At 38.2% G+C, this 15,693-nt stretch overlaps 1 protein-coding gene across 10 annotated transcripts in view; it reads right to left on the reverse strand.

Moving 5' to 3' along the window:
- The window catches only part of astn1 (astrotactin 1), a 474,928-nt gene that overhangs the window by 254,232 nt on the left and 205,003 nt on the right, over window positions 1-15,693 (reverse strand). The window lies entirely within an intron of this gene.

The raw sequence follows: 15,693 nt of genomic DNA on the forward strand, positions 1-15,693 counted from the left end.
CTATGTTTTGTTTCATTTTTGTGGGGGGGGGGGGGGGGGGGGGGGGGGTATGGCTTGTTACTAGACAATGTTGGACTATGGCTGAGTGAAGCACAAGTCGTGCAGGTTGAAAGATCAGGGGATCCACTATCCATTTTTCAGTGTTTAATACACAGTTTTGGTTGAAAACACAATTCTGTTTCTGTACATTTTGGACATTCCAAAGCCTACATTTATTTGAAAAGAATGATGCAAAGATCAAGGGACTGTGTGCAGTCAATTTTCTTTTCACTTTTCAAACCTTTATTTATGCAGGTGAATCCCATTGAGATCATTGATCTCTTTTTCAAGGGTGACCTGCTGACAAAAGTCTGGTAAATGTAATTTCAGCACTGGACAACAAACTATAGTTAATGGGGAGATCGACAAAGTTATTCAGATACATTCACCATAAATATGTGTAAAGAAACATGGCAACCAATCCAGTGGTTCTAGACCTAGAGGTAAATGCATGTCCAAGGGTTACATTTCGGTTTTTATTTGGTGAGCTTTCTATTGACGTTAACTGAAATTGCATTAGATCCACCTATCCAACCCTTTCCTTCAACCACATTTGCCATTTCTACACCAATAAAACCGATAAAATAAATAAAATGATACGTTTCAGAAGTCATCAAGTGTATTAAGTGTTCAATGCATTGTGATATTGTGATGTCTCAATAAAGAAGCAGTGCACTTCTTCTGCCTCAGCTGTTCTCATTTGACATACAGCCACAGTAGGTACATTTTTTACTGCAAAAACCATACCCATTTCTCACAAAGGGAGTTTTAAAGTTGTATCGTGTATATGCTAGAAAGGAAATAGACTTTGCACAGCACTACCATTTGATTATTTACTGTGGCACAGGGAATGACAAGAACAGTGATGAAATGGCAGACAACCAGTGTCATTTATAATGAAACCCTTTCAAAGGACAGGGATGAGGCAATACTGCAGGTTTACAATTCCTGTACAATCCATATAGGACTGTATTTGTATTTGATGAGTAAGAGGATTAAATTCATTTGTTTTGAAATGTGTAAAACAGCAATGAGTGTCATACATTAACTTCAAATATTAAAATAAACAACTACATCCTGACGTTCTCATGGAGTCATGGACAACTTCTTAATTGAAATGCATTCTGTGCTGGGGTGACTGCACAAAAGAGCTGTGAGACCTGACTTCACCCCATTTCCCTTCTTCAGTATTTCACAGGCAATTTCTTTCACAGACGTGTCAGGTCAAATTCACATTATGTTTTCTGTCAGCTATTACTTCAAAGGAAACGTTGATGGAGTGCATTTTAACAAGCCAACGCACCCTCTGAACAGCGACTAGGCAGCTGGTTTCCCATAAGCGCTGAAGAATCGGCAACTGCTTATTTTTTTATTATTTAGGCATATCATTCTTCAGAGGGTTAGGGCTCATTTAGCTTGTAAAGCTTGAATGCTTGTTGTGGATTCCAATACTGTGGTGCAGTGTACCTTTGTTTTAGTTGGTATAAAACTTTAAAATGTGTTTTCAGTGGCATTGCAACACTGAAGTTCTTGAGATCTCAAAAGGTACGACTTGTATAAAAGAACTGAGAAAGCCACATTTTTTTCTTAAAACATTTATACATTTTGATCTTCCATTAAGTTCAGGCATGGGTTTGAGGAAGTCCTTGCTTTACTTGATTTATATCAGCTTTCATGTATGCTTTATGATACTGGCTTACTTATCATATGTTTTGCAACCAGATTACTAGTAACATCCAATCACATTCATATAAGTGTTGAACGTGGCCAAAACAACTTGATGTTCATCATTACTAAAGTATAAGTAACAAAAATGTGTTCTGTTTCACATTACTTTCTTTTGAAGCTCATGTGTTGCACAAGTTCAAGTGTGTGTTTCCTGTTTTGTTGTTCTGATTGATTTACATGTGTTCAACTTTGACCCATGTAATATGCTTATTTGGAAATAGAGACGTAATTATTTCTGCCGTGTTATATAGACAAGTGTACGCGCCAAAACACGGGTAGCGCCATGACACTACACAAATGCACTTCATTTCCGCCGGAAGTCTTTTGCACAGCGTCTGTCGGTGTAAACAGTCAGACGGGCACTGGTGTAAACACAGCGATTTCGATGCTAACAGTGATGCTAGCTTGGGAACACGATTCTACTTCTTTGACTGGAGATGGCGTTACTCTCCCCCACCCGAATTCAGTGCAAAACTGGGAGGATAACATGACGACGTGGCCCAGCATAAAACCAAAATAAACTGCCTTATTTAGGTCATGCCCACAGGAGCCAACAGTTGTCTGTTGTTTACATAATGCACAATTTACATGATCTCTTTATGCTGTGCAATATATCATATGTGCCTGTACTGTTTGAGTGAAAATAAAGTTTGATGTAATTTAATTTCATTATTGCACTGTTATTGCATTATTGCATTTCATATGTTCCTTAGAGTGCTACAATTTCTTTTAACAGTTCATCATTCATATTAAGCTCATACTGTACATAAATAACACTGGATTAATTAATTGTTTAGAGGAAACTAAAGAAATGGCTTCAACAAGAAAGATCACATGTTTAATCCTAACAGGTATTACAAATTAAAATATAAAAGCAGCCCACACAATTACATCACTATGAAAATATTCATATATAATATTAAAAAATACAATGCATGCAGTATTTGTTGTGTTTATCTGTATTTAATGAACAACATGGCTGGGTGCTGGGTGCTGGTTTGTGGTCGTAGCACTCTCTATCTAACCACTCGTTCAGGTGCTTTCTCGAGTGATTGCAACCAACTACCGCACACGTAGTTCCCGAACCACTTTTCTTCATGTTGTAATTGTTATATCCTCTTTGTCTCTGCGATATCAGTGCTTTGTCGGCACAACGGAGCTAGCTAGCAAAACAAACCCAGTCCGCCAAAACGGAAGTGCATTGCATCGAAGGGAGGAGTTCAGGATGTAGAGCGGAAACGGCTCAATAACTTGTGTATTGCTACATTGAGTACATAACCACTACATGACTGCGTTTACATATTGTAATCACTCTGATCAATACATAGTCATTACCTGCCTCAGAAATATGACTTTACATACTTTCTCTTAGCTGAGTTCAAGGCTCTTTTGTAGGACATAAATGTGTCACCTTCAGTTGATTCTGCTGACACTGTGACATTCAGGGATGTAAAGCAGATAGGTCTCCCACCCTTTAACAGTTGGAACTACTCAAAAAGTGTGAAATCTGTTAAGAGATAGCCATTTTCCCCATACATAACTTATGGCGTAGCAAATTTCAATTTCCTTGCTACCCTATATACTATATGGGTTAGATTAACAGAGGCTCATCAAATGAACTCCCGGAGGTCGAAAGAACATTTGATTGTAGTCCTAAGTACATTACATATGGAAGGGAAGGAAACTCCGGAGGGCGAAAAGATGAATGCTTACAGTAGATGTGTGGTGTACTACAATAGATCGATGACTAGCCGACAGGTAAAAGTGAAGGACAGAATGCTTGTGAATAATTCTACTCTAGCTGGCGAGACAGATCAGTCATGGCTCGTTGCATGTGTCCTCATTTCAGGGAAAGGAAGAACAGATTGAATTAAATAGAGCTTCAAAGAAACTGTTTTCAACAGGGTTTCATTTGACAACAAGAAATAAGTTCTACCGTGCAATAACCCAAATGGCAAGATTAGCAGACAAGTGAAAGACTGGCCCCAGAAAGCAGGTTATGCAACGTGATAGATTGTGGAAGAGAGTCCACAAAGCTATTTAAAGGAGGGAAAAGAGATGTATGGATAGAATATTTACTGTACTACTAGGAGCGTAAATGATGAGCAGGTGTGTAGCATTGTTTAGCTAGTGTGGCGATCAGGTGACTAAAAAAAGGCGTAACATCGTGAAGAAATCTAACGTGGTCTGGAAAGTTCAAATAAAATGCAAGGCCAAAAAAGTTAACAGTAGTGAGACATGACAGGGGTCCCAATGACCTCACTCGTTGGCTAACATCAGTGTTGAACAATTGAAATGTAAAAGGATCTAAACGTGGTATTATGTGTGTTTTTGGGATACAAAATGTCACTGTCCCTATTGATTATATAGTTGTGTGTGTGTATCAGACTGTGATGAACAGTAGCCTATGGACATAGAGATAAATTGCTACTTTGCAGAATGAGTAGGGCCTATCAAATATTGTTGCTGCTATACATTTACATTGGCTCAGGGGATTATGAATCTTAAAACTTCCCAAATGCAAGGATAGAGGGGACTACAGATGAAAAATAGCCTCTTGGCTAACTCGGGCACATTTACAGAAAGGTTCATTAATGTGCACTGTCCCTGTTAAATAAATGAATACTGTACATCAAAACATTTAAAAAAAGGCTCCCATTTATTTTTGATATTTAGGTATTTAAAGAAACTACATTTGAATGATTTAGAGATTCTCAATGTTTGTCAATCCAAAACCCAAATATTTTAAAGTTGGTTATTTAATTGTGTATCATAAAGGAATTGTTCTGAATGTATAATGCTGTCTAACAGCAGTTAAAGTAATAGGATATGATTGATTATAGAACTGCCATGATATATATACACCTTAAAAAGTAAAGACTATGGGATCATTTGTATTTGTGGTGACATGAGTATACAGAATGGGGACACGCGTATATCGAATGACCATTTCTTGCTCCTTTGGTAAATGGATATTGATTTTGTCAGTCTTTAAGGGACCTTTGAGACAAAAGGTGTATTAGCTGTAATGCAAAGAGGACACAAGCCATTGCATTTCTTAAAACACGTACGGCTGGCACAGAGATTTAAATCACTAGTACTCAATACACGTGTAGATATATGGTGCAGACCGAGAGGAATTGTATCGACAGGTCGCTGCAGTGTATCTTGCCAACACAGATAGCTTGAGATATTGACTTCCATAATAGGCTTCCGGAATAGCGATAACTCTGGGCCTTCTTCCAGTTGTCCGTAGGATGATAATCATTAAGATTATGCGCCTGCCAGAGTCTCTGTCTGTGGATTGTTATCACTCGAGATTTCAACAAGTATGGTAAATAATCCTTGGTAAATCATCGATAATCCTCTGTATAAAACTACTTACCAAGTGAACAATCCTTAAATCCTTCAAAATGTAAGATGATTAAAAAACTTCTCCTGGTATTTTTTATTTAGAGTATATGGCTTTGGTGGAATGCTTTTAATAACTCAGCATGACTGAATTAATGACAAAAAACACTGATTGTCACAAAAGTCATGGTGTAGGGCAGGGGTCGGCACCGTAACCAGTGGCACACTAGGAATAAGTGGAATAAGTGTGCAAAATATTGAAATTGTATTTTTGGATGCTGAACGAGACCGCCGCCAGAGCGCATCTCCCCGTTACCTGCAGAAGGAAGCCATGCACGCAACGCAGCCCCGCTCTCTTTATCTCCAGGCGACTTTCTGCCGATTTCCTCCGTGGTGCAGTGCTGATCGTTTCACCACAGAGGAAAGCACTGCTGCAGCGCCCAGCACTTCACTAATTGCAGTACCCATAAGGAGCTGTACAAATGCCGCAGTGTTTGCGTGGCTGTGTATTTAGTTGAAAGCCCAGTGGCGATCTGCTCATCTCTCATCGAAATGATATGCTACACAAGTAATATGCTTTTTTTTGTATATGACTAATAGATGATGTATTCACATTAAATAATGGGACATGTGTCTCTATTCTTTTTTTATATCATGCTTCCCATCCAAAACTAACTTTGATTTTATATCTAACATAATGAAATAACATGGACATCTTTGCTATGGACTTAACATTGATTCAATCCCTACAAGTAAAGAAAATAAACTTTGAAAAAATGCCTGTATTTCACACCATTATACATCAATAAGGGTTCAAAAGTTAAACCTCTAAAGGCTTTAAGTAGTAGAAACTTCAGATATAACATGTAAAAAAAGAAAGCTTTTAAAACGGGCTTGCCTTTGTTAGTAGTAAAGTGCTGCACAACTAAAAAAGCTTTGAATGACCGCTGCAGAGAACTGAGTTCAGACAGGTGCAGAGTAGCAAACAATAGCAGAGACCTTCTTGCCTCTCAGTTCTGGGCTTCCAACCTTTCAATATGAGGTCAGACATTGACATAATAAAGCCTTTAGCATTCTCTCAAAAGCAAGACGGCAAAAGAAAAGCTGCTTTTAGCAACTGAATCAGTCTGTTTGCCCAAAGTGTAAGAAAGTAAGGTTCAGGAAATCATCATCCTTTATCACTTTCTTGATAACAAATTCAAAAGTAGAATGAAATGAGCGATTGTACTAATCTATGTCCCTGTTAATCTTATCAGAATCTGTAGTCAAAAGTGCTAGGGTAGCATTGACAGTATATATCTGCAACCAACCGAGAAGAGCATTTTTCATCCACGCGGGACAATGGATAATGACCGTCCACTGACACTAGCAAAAGGGTTTTTGAAGGCAAAGTAATCATCATTAATCTTAGACCATTTAATAACTGGACAGTGAGTGAGAGTCTGCTCGGCTGTAGAAGACAAAGCAGTACAAAGCTCTTGAAAACCCCTTGAACCACCATGCCTTTTAATCCTGTTTCTTAATGGAGAAACATTCAGGCTTAAGGGAATCAGTACTCTGTTATTGCCAACGGCATCAAATCCCAGTGGGAGCATTTGGATAAGCTATGCACTTTTAAAATGTGTCTGATAGGCAGATCCGTGCAGAAAAGCAATAACTGAGAGCTGGTAATAAAAGGTATTGCATTTACTCTGGAAGTACTAATCTCTATCCAATGGGTTCCTCATCAAGAAATATGGACTTTTTTTCACGCTATATAAATTCAAGCTGAATTTTACAAACCATTCATGCTTAAAAACATAATGTAATCTATTTCAATGAGTGTGTTCTACTTACTAAATGGCTACTTTATATATATTATAGTGCTTTTAATATACATTATGAAATGACTGAAGGACTTTATGCTGTTGTTTTAGGATGGCAAGTAACACATTATTCAGAATAATATGTCCTTTGTTCATATTTATACATGCATGACATTTTTTCAATTATTGTATTTACTTCATGTTGATGTCTCCCTTGTTTGTGAATATGTGCATTGGAAAGGTCATATCAAAAGCACCTTAAGGGTTTCTACTGTTATTTATAACTTTTGTGTTTGGGGGCCTGTGAGAATTCAGCTGATAATGTTGTTTTGTTTTATTTAGAGACTGGCCTCACCAGATAAATTGCAGCACTGCATACTTGTTTAAATGCCTACAGCAACTTAAATGTACATGGACAACTTGTGGCCCTGTGAATAATAACTTTTAACACAAAAAGGAGAATTGTGTTTTTAGGGCCTAAGTCAGGGGTATTCAACTAAAACTCAACGAGGTCCAGTTAGAGAAAATCTCCCCATGCAAAGGTCCGGAACATCAAAATGTCTTGCTTTATGAATTAGTGTGATATATATTGAAGTAGCCTGTAGCTTTATCAATGTCTGCATGTAATCAACAACTGACTGCCAATCAAATAAAGAAAGTACAATTCATAAACAACGATATTTATCGTCAATTAACATTGAACTATACATATATACAGTAAATACTGTGGATATGTGTAATGTTCCTCTCAGGCTGCATTTAAAAATAAAATAGAAAAAATAAATAAAATAGCTTTTGAAAATGTGTGCATCTTAAAAGTGCTTAATTTTAGATAAATAAAATAAAGTGTAGCAGCAGCTTGAGTTTCTCTTTTTCTTTGTTAACCGTTTCACATCATGACTTAACAGTTTCAGCCGATAATAGAACAATATCAGTCTTTACACATCATAACAATTGAACAGTTTAAAAGTTTCTCTTTCTTTCCCTCTTATATTGCAGTCCCTCACTCACTTTTTTTTATTCAGTGTGAGAATTGAGCTCGAGCTTGTCCTGCCAGGAGTTTGTAAATCTGGGCTGAAATGGTGTCAGGGCTATTCTCATACACATGCAGGTGCTCATTGGTTAGCCTCGGTTAGCCTGGAACGATATTTAGTTTTAATTTTGATCCTGGTGGACTGATCATATCGGGCTCTGAGACTGCTTATTTTGTGTGACCTCAGTTCTGACTTGAGAGGGAGTGTTTGGTCAAACACTTTGTGTTTTGTCTCATAGTGGCGTTTTGGGACTTTTAATGAGCGCCACGGTCTCTGGACGAATGAGACACACTGGTTCTGTGCTCCCAGTGGGCAGGATGAACATGAATGAGTCCGTCCACTCAGGGTTAAAAGCTCTGTTCTCACTGTCCACTTCCAGTCTTTCAAGATACTTTGTATTTTTTTAATGCTGACTCATACAAATGAGTATGATTACAGTTTTTGGATTAAACGTATAAACAATGTTTCTTCTGATAGGAGTGTCTGATCAGAAAACATTATATTTAAGGCAAAAGCAAATTACATATTTAGTATTTTAGTTTGGAGGATGCTATTTCAGAGATAGGAAATGTATCATACTGTACCTTGTTTGTTTTTATACATCTAAACTGGACAAGATTTATCCCAACAATGCTTATCTTTGTTAAATCCATTTGTCTCTTGTCTAAATCAACATAGTTTGTACGGGATGAAAGCTGTGTTTACCTCAATGGCAAAGCGCAGTATTTATCCTTTGCAACCCTTGCATAACCGTGTACAGTAAATCCAGGTCATGTATAATTTCAAGCAATAATGAAAAGATCCATGCATAGCATTAAAATGCTTATTGACAGAAACATCAAATATATGGAGGCGTGTGCGCAGTGGATAGAGCCTTGGTGTTGGGATCAGGGGGTCAGCGGTTCAAACCCCACTGCAGTCAGCATGTCGTTGTGTCCCTGGGCAAGACACTTCACCCTAAATTGCTCCTGTGGGGATTGTCCACAGTATTGAGTTTGTAAGTCGCTTTGGATAAAAGCGTCTAACATGTAATGTAATGTAAATACATAACTGGGGTGATGTATTTGCCAGAACTTTAAAAGGTTTTATCTGCACTGCAGTAAAAGTTATCTATGCCAAAGACGCCTGAGAAATGACAATGTTCAGCCTAAAACATGATTCCATTCTCCGTTATGTTACCTAATAGGGAAAGTTGTCTTTAGAGAGTCCTGCAACGGCCGGTGTGATGAGATAAGCACTGCGTGTTAAAGGTCAGCTTATCCCAGAGTTCTCAGCTCCTCACTCTGGTCTCCTGTGGATGTTATGGTGAGCTCAGTGCGAAGAAGCTTGGACATTAAGTAACCTTGAGAGCAAAATGCAAAAAGCACAACTGGGAGCGAGCCGAGGTCTAATGGACACGTTGAAACTGAAGACTCCACGTTATTTTCATTTACTCTAACCCTGGAGTTGTTAGTGTTATGCCAGTATCACATAATCTGACACTTTCTGTCTAAAATTTCGGAAACATGACCTTTCAGAAAAGGTTCACTTTAAATGATTTGTAAAAACTGTCTTTACTTACAGATGAAAACATTATTACTGTGAGGAGAAAACCTAACAAAAAAGGCTGCATATTACTTTTAAAGAGACAAGCATTATATATACTGTAAGGAAAACCAAACGTGGAATCTGAGTTTTTGTGAACTAATGAGATAGGGTAGCTTTTCTGTCGTTTCCACACTGTTTGGTCTACAGGGAATGAGACTTGTCATCATGTTATCTGAGGTAACAAAGTCCATTACAGTCGGGGGAGTCTACATTAGACAGAAACAACAACACTGAGAAACATGTAAGTAAACATATCTCATAGCTGGTTACTAAAATATAGGCAACAACTGTAAATATGCTAACTTTGTGATCATGTATACGTCCTAAAATGCTTACAATCATCTGCACTTTCAGTTACGCAATTTTTAGCAGTCAGTTAAGACATTTAGCAGATTCCAAATGTGTTGGTATGTTTTGTTAATTTTATAAATACATGTATCTACATAACATATCTGATCGATATCCCTAATTAAATGCTTTTCCAACATGTATGTACATTTCTAGAAGTAGTAACCAAACATTTCTAAATGCCAGGCTGTGTAAACTGCTGTATTATTAATGCGCTAAGCCTACTTAAAACATGCTTTATTTCCTCAGGGACCCTGTAGTATGAAAACTAATGTTATGAATGTATCTCTATACTACAGATAATACTTTACTGCCTCATCTTTGATTGATGTTTTGATCTAGCGTCTTTCAAGAAAAAAAATGTGTGTAAATAAAACCAGATGATAATGAATACATGTGTTAATCCTTGATTTATTTATGTACCACTTTACCCTCACAGTAACCCTAATGTAGATTCATGTTGATGTCATCTAAACACAGAGGCTCTATTATATTAAACTTTCTATATGAAATACAAATGTGTTTGTGAATAAAGGATACAAATAAATTGCACTCAACATTTGTCCCAAAAACTATGTACCCAGTATTTGATGTTCAGCAGATACATCTATGAACCCTTTCGAGTGTGAACACACGCTAAAATAAATCCAATGACCCGAGGAGAGAAAACATCATTTGTGACAATCTAAGGTGCTCCTATTCCTCTTTAGGGCCGAGGTCTAGCTATATCTCTGCCAGGTATCGACTACGCTCAACACTGCTTAGAGTCCTAAAATGTGATCCCAGTCAAGATTGTTTTTGCTGCCTGAGGGGAAGCACACCAATACACAGCAGGAGGAAGAATGGCTTTGGCTTGCAGCACTTTTTTATTTAAAAAATTCATGCTGTAGTGTATGTCATGTGTACTTCATATTGTATAATGCGTTGGACTAGCATTATGTTAATGTGGGCTGTTGCAAAAGGTGACATGATCTGGTTTGGACTAGCATTGCCAAGTGTAAAAAGTGTTATAAATAAATACTTTGGTGTATGAGTAATGCTCACAAGATTGCTAACAACCTCTTCTTTGTGGGTTTATGGCAGTTGGTAGAATTGTTTGACACTATCAAATGTTGTAATTTGCTGTAATATGCACATAGCTTACGCAACTGTTTCACCTTTAGGACAATGCCATTTTTAAAGCCAATTTAAAACCTGAACAAACAGTTCTTTATAACATAACAATTATTTAGCTATGGCTTGGAAGAATTTAAAATATATACCGAAAACATAAATAAATGAATACTATGACTAAATGGGTAAAGGAACATAAAAGAACAGTCTGGTTAGTCAGAAAATCTCTTCAGTGTTTAGCAGCATTTAAAACAAAGAAAATACACTTAATTAATCCAATATGACATTATTAAAAATCAAAGATGATATCTAATCCTATACTACCATATTGATAAATGTCCCAGCCCTAGGTGAGACTTTTAGCAAGAGCAGTGGTTGCAATATTATTTTCTTTAGATGCAAGTACAATAACTGAAACGTAAACATTTGTTTAAGGCATATCTTAGCCAATCAGAGAAGATGTTTCATCAGTTAAACATGCAACACCCATGTTTTGAGTTGACAAAACAAAGAGTGTCATCTAATGGAGAGCACTGCCCTTTGTAATTCTTAGAGAAAATATATAAAATACATTGATACACCTGCAAAGAAACAATATAAAGACATTGCAAGTTTCAAACCCAATAGGTAGAATTATTTAATATAACTTAAGACATACACTGAACTAAAATATAAATGCAACACTTTTGTTTTACTCCCATTTTTCATGAGATGAACTCAAAGATCTAAAACATTTTCTATATACACAAAATAACAATTTCTCTCAAATATTGTTCACAAATCTTAAAAAATCTGTGATAGTGAGCACTTCTCCTTTGCCGAGATAATCCATCCCACCTCACAGGTGTGGCATATCAAGATGCTGATTAGACAGCATGATTATTACACAGGTGTGCCTTAGGCTGGCCACAATAAAAGGCCACTCTGAAACGTGCATTTTTGCTTTATTGGGGGGATCTGGGGGGGTCCGAAAACCCTAGGGTTAAACCCTAACCCTAACCCTAACATGTCACCCATTGAGCATGTTTGGGATGCTCTGGATAGGCGTATACGACAGCGTGTTCCAGTTCCTGCCAATATCCAGCAACTTCGCACAGCCTCAGGGTCTGGGGGGGGTCCGAAAACCAGTCAGTATCTGGTGTGACCACCATTTGCCTCACGCAGTGCAACACATCTCCTTCGCATAGAGTTAATCAGGTTGTTGATTGTGGCCTGTGGAATGTTGGTCCACTCCTCTTCAATGGCTGTGCGAAGTTGCTGGATATTGGCAGGAACTGGAACTGCTGTCGTATACGCCGATCCAGAGCATCCCAAACATGCTCAATGGGTGACATGTTAGGGTAAGGGTTAGGGTTAGGGTTTAACCTTAGGGTTTTCGGACCCCCCCAGACCCCCCCAATAAAGCAAAACTGCACGTTTCAGAGTGGCCTTTTATTGTGGCCAGCCTAAGGCACACCTGTGTAATAATCATGCTGTCTAATCAGCATCTTGATATGCCACACCTGTGAGGTGGGATGGATTATCTTGGCAAAGGAGAAATGCTCACTATCACAGATTTTTTAAGATTTGTGAACAATATTTGAGAAAATGGTTATTTTGTGTACAGTATATAGAACATGTTTTAGATCTTTGAGTTCATCTCATGAAAAATGGGAGCAAAAACAAAAGTGTTGCATTTATATTTTTGTTCAGTTTACAAAGTGTCCAAAGTTTTGTATAAAAAATATGTGAATCCAACTAAAAATGCAGGTACACAGTGCAGTCGCAGCATTAATCATGTAGTCGCATTACTAACTATGTACAGTGCACACGCCTGTCTTTTTTCCACCGTACAGTTAATTAGGAGCCAATACAACAATAACTGCTGCAAACTGCACTAAACAGCACTAATGATCAACATCGCCAGTGTACTGCACGTTTATATATCGCTGTACAGGCTGTTTGCAAGGCGCCCAGCCAATCTCGTCATTCCATCCTGGTGGCAATCTGGGTTGTTAACAACATCCTTGTTTTCCACCATTTTACAGAGAAGAAAAGTGACAAGATGAAGCTAATTAATCCAACAATCATCCTGTGATTATTATACTCTCGCTTCCCCGCTGCCTCTCCCCAGGAATGCAATATATCAGCGAGACGGAACAGGTCAGTCAGTGCATCAGTCGACTCTCGCACCAGGAAAGATATTAAGCGCAGACAGGACAGCTACTGGCAGCACGGACTCAGACAAGGTGTTAATTGATTAGGGTGGAAACGGAGCGCTGGGGCCCAGCCAGTTTACCACCATGATTAGATTGATGAGAGGCTCATTTATAAGCTCGACAGTCACACGATAATTACTAAAACACACAGTAATGTATGCAGCTGCAGCTGGGAGCGATGATGGACAGGACCGGGAAGCGAGTATGTGTGGGTGCAGATCAATGATGCTAAGAACTGGTTGTTATTAGATAAACGGCATTATAACTGCATGTCTCATTCGGAAAGATCAATTTAGGAACTGAGATAAGCTGCAGGATAAGACATCTGAATCATTAAAGGTCACCTATTGTGCAAAATTCACTTTGTCATGTATTTCATACATCAACATGTGTCCCCTCTGTGTAAAGAGATTCTGAAAGTTTCAGGAAAGAAGCTTGTCTCTCTTTTTGTCCTGATCCATGTATATAAAAACCTGTCTGAAAATGAGCTGATCAGATTTTGGCCACTTTATGATGTCATAACGATGTTTTGGCTTGTGTAACCATTAGCCAATCAGCAACCAAGTTACCCCCCCCCCCCCACACCCCTATCACCTGAATCTCCTCCTAGAGCTCCATTGTAGTTGTTTTAACAATTATCTCTCAGAGGGGCGTGGGGAGGGGCTCCTTATTTTCATCTAAAGTAACAGACAGAGAATCAGCACTTTTGAAACAGGGCTGAAACAGAGGGGTTTGTGGGATGATGCAATGATCTGTTTGGTGTTTGGAGCCAAACACTTCAGAGACATGTTTTGTATATATCTGAGACTTATAATATATTGATGAACAACAATAGGGGAACTCTAAATCAGCATATATTCAGTAAGCATACCCAACTTTGAAATGTTGGCTGTAGCCACTCAATCTACACCTTAATCCTTTAGACTCACCTGCTTCTCCCAATCAATGTATCCCTCTTTGTGATTGATAAGTGTGTATATCCAGCGCCAGATTTAAATGAATACAAGTGCAGGGTGAATTTGTGCTGCCGATTTCATTCAATTTGTGGCTGCTTTCTGTGTGTAATTACTGTCTGATTTGCCAAGGCAGCAGCAGATGCGTCTTGGATTGACTTCTACGGAAACTCAGTGAATGAAAAAGAATGCATTCCAGGGCTGGGAAGAGATCACATCGCTTAAAAAAGAGATTGTAAGTAGAAATACTTGTAAAGACTGATCATCAAAACATTTACTGAGGCTTCAGTCCTGCTTTTAAGAACTGTTAAGTGTTCATTACATTGCAACGTAGCCTCAATGCATAGGCATAGTTATATTATTAATGGAATACGGGTCATTAACCGGAAATAGAAATGAGGAAGATGAACAAGCAATGAAAAAAGGGACGTAAGATGGAAACAAACAAAAACAAAACAGAGCTGAAATGGGACAGAGAAGCTCAGCTCTGAGAGCAACAGGTGAATACAGGACGGCTTTGATTGATGTCTCATTAGAAAACCGAGGTAAGGGCAGCCGAATGCAACTGATGACTTATCAAAATAATGCAATTACTAGCCTATTCATGCAGTTCATAAACATGAAGTATAACGAGCCGCTGAACAGAACACCAACTCCCTATCTATTTGCTGCTAACCCTGCTCACTGTAAAATATCTGCTTCTGTTTTCTATTGGTTTGAATATTTGAAAAAAACGTGTGTGCATCCCTTCATGAGACAAAATCCATAAATGGAGAACATTATTGATAAATCAAAGTAGATGGCCCTGTTTAACTGCACACTGTATCAAAACATCTGTTTACAAACTCTCATTAACTCATGCAATATAATCTAAGACTTATGTATCCGGTATTGTGCCGAGAACTTCCTAAAGTAGTAAAGCTTTTTAATGTATACATTGAACTTGGATTATATTTAGGGTTGCAAAGGGGCGGAAAGTTTCTGGTAAATTTCTGGAAAGTTTCCATGGGAAGTTAAGCTGGGAAATTTTGGAAATATTCGCTGCAAAATTAAACAAAAAAACTAGGGCCGGGACTTTAACGCGTTAATTAAGATTAATTAATTACACAAAAATTAACGCATTTTAATCGCACTTATTTTTGCACCGCGGAACGTTTCTCACTGGATGAGTTTCAGGGGTACCGATTATACTGGAGCACCAACTAACGTTCATGACTTCAGACAACAACAAACCACAGTGAACAATAGTCAAACTTGAACGAAGAAGCTGATGAGACCGCTTTGGTTGGCCCCGTGGATGGGACATTTTGTTTTAAAAAACGGACGGATGGAAGCGTCAATAAGAGCACGGTTGTTTGCAAATTATGCAAAAAGGAATTTGCATATCACCGCAGCACATCAAGCCTCAAGTATCCCCTCAATGCAAAACCTATAGCAGCTAGCGTGGAAGCTAGCGTGGACATTAGCCGACTCGGAGTACAAGGACCCACACCCAATTCGCGTTGATCAAACAGTGGCCTATGCAACAGAGAGATTT

This window comes from Notothenia rossii (genome assembly GCF_949606895.1).
Source record: "Notothenia rossii genome assembly, chromosome: 9".
Classification (NCBI taxonomy): Eukaryota; Metazoa; Chordata; class Actinopteri; order Perciformes; family Nototheniidae; genus Notothenia; species Notothenia rossii.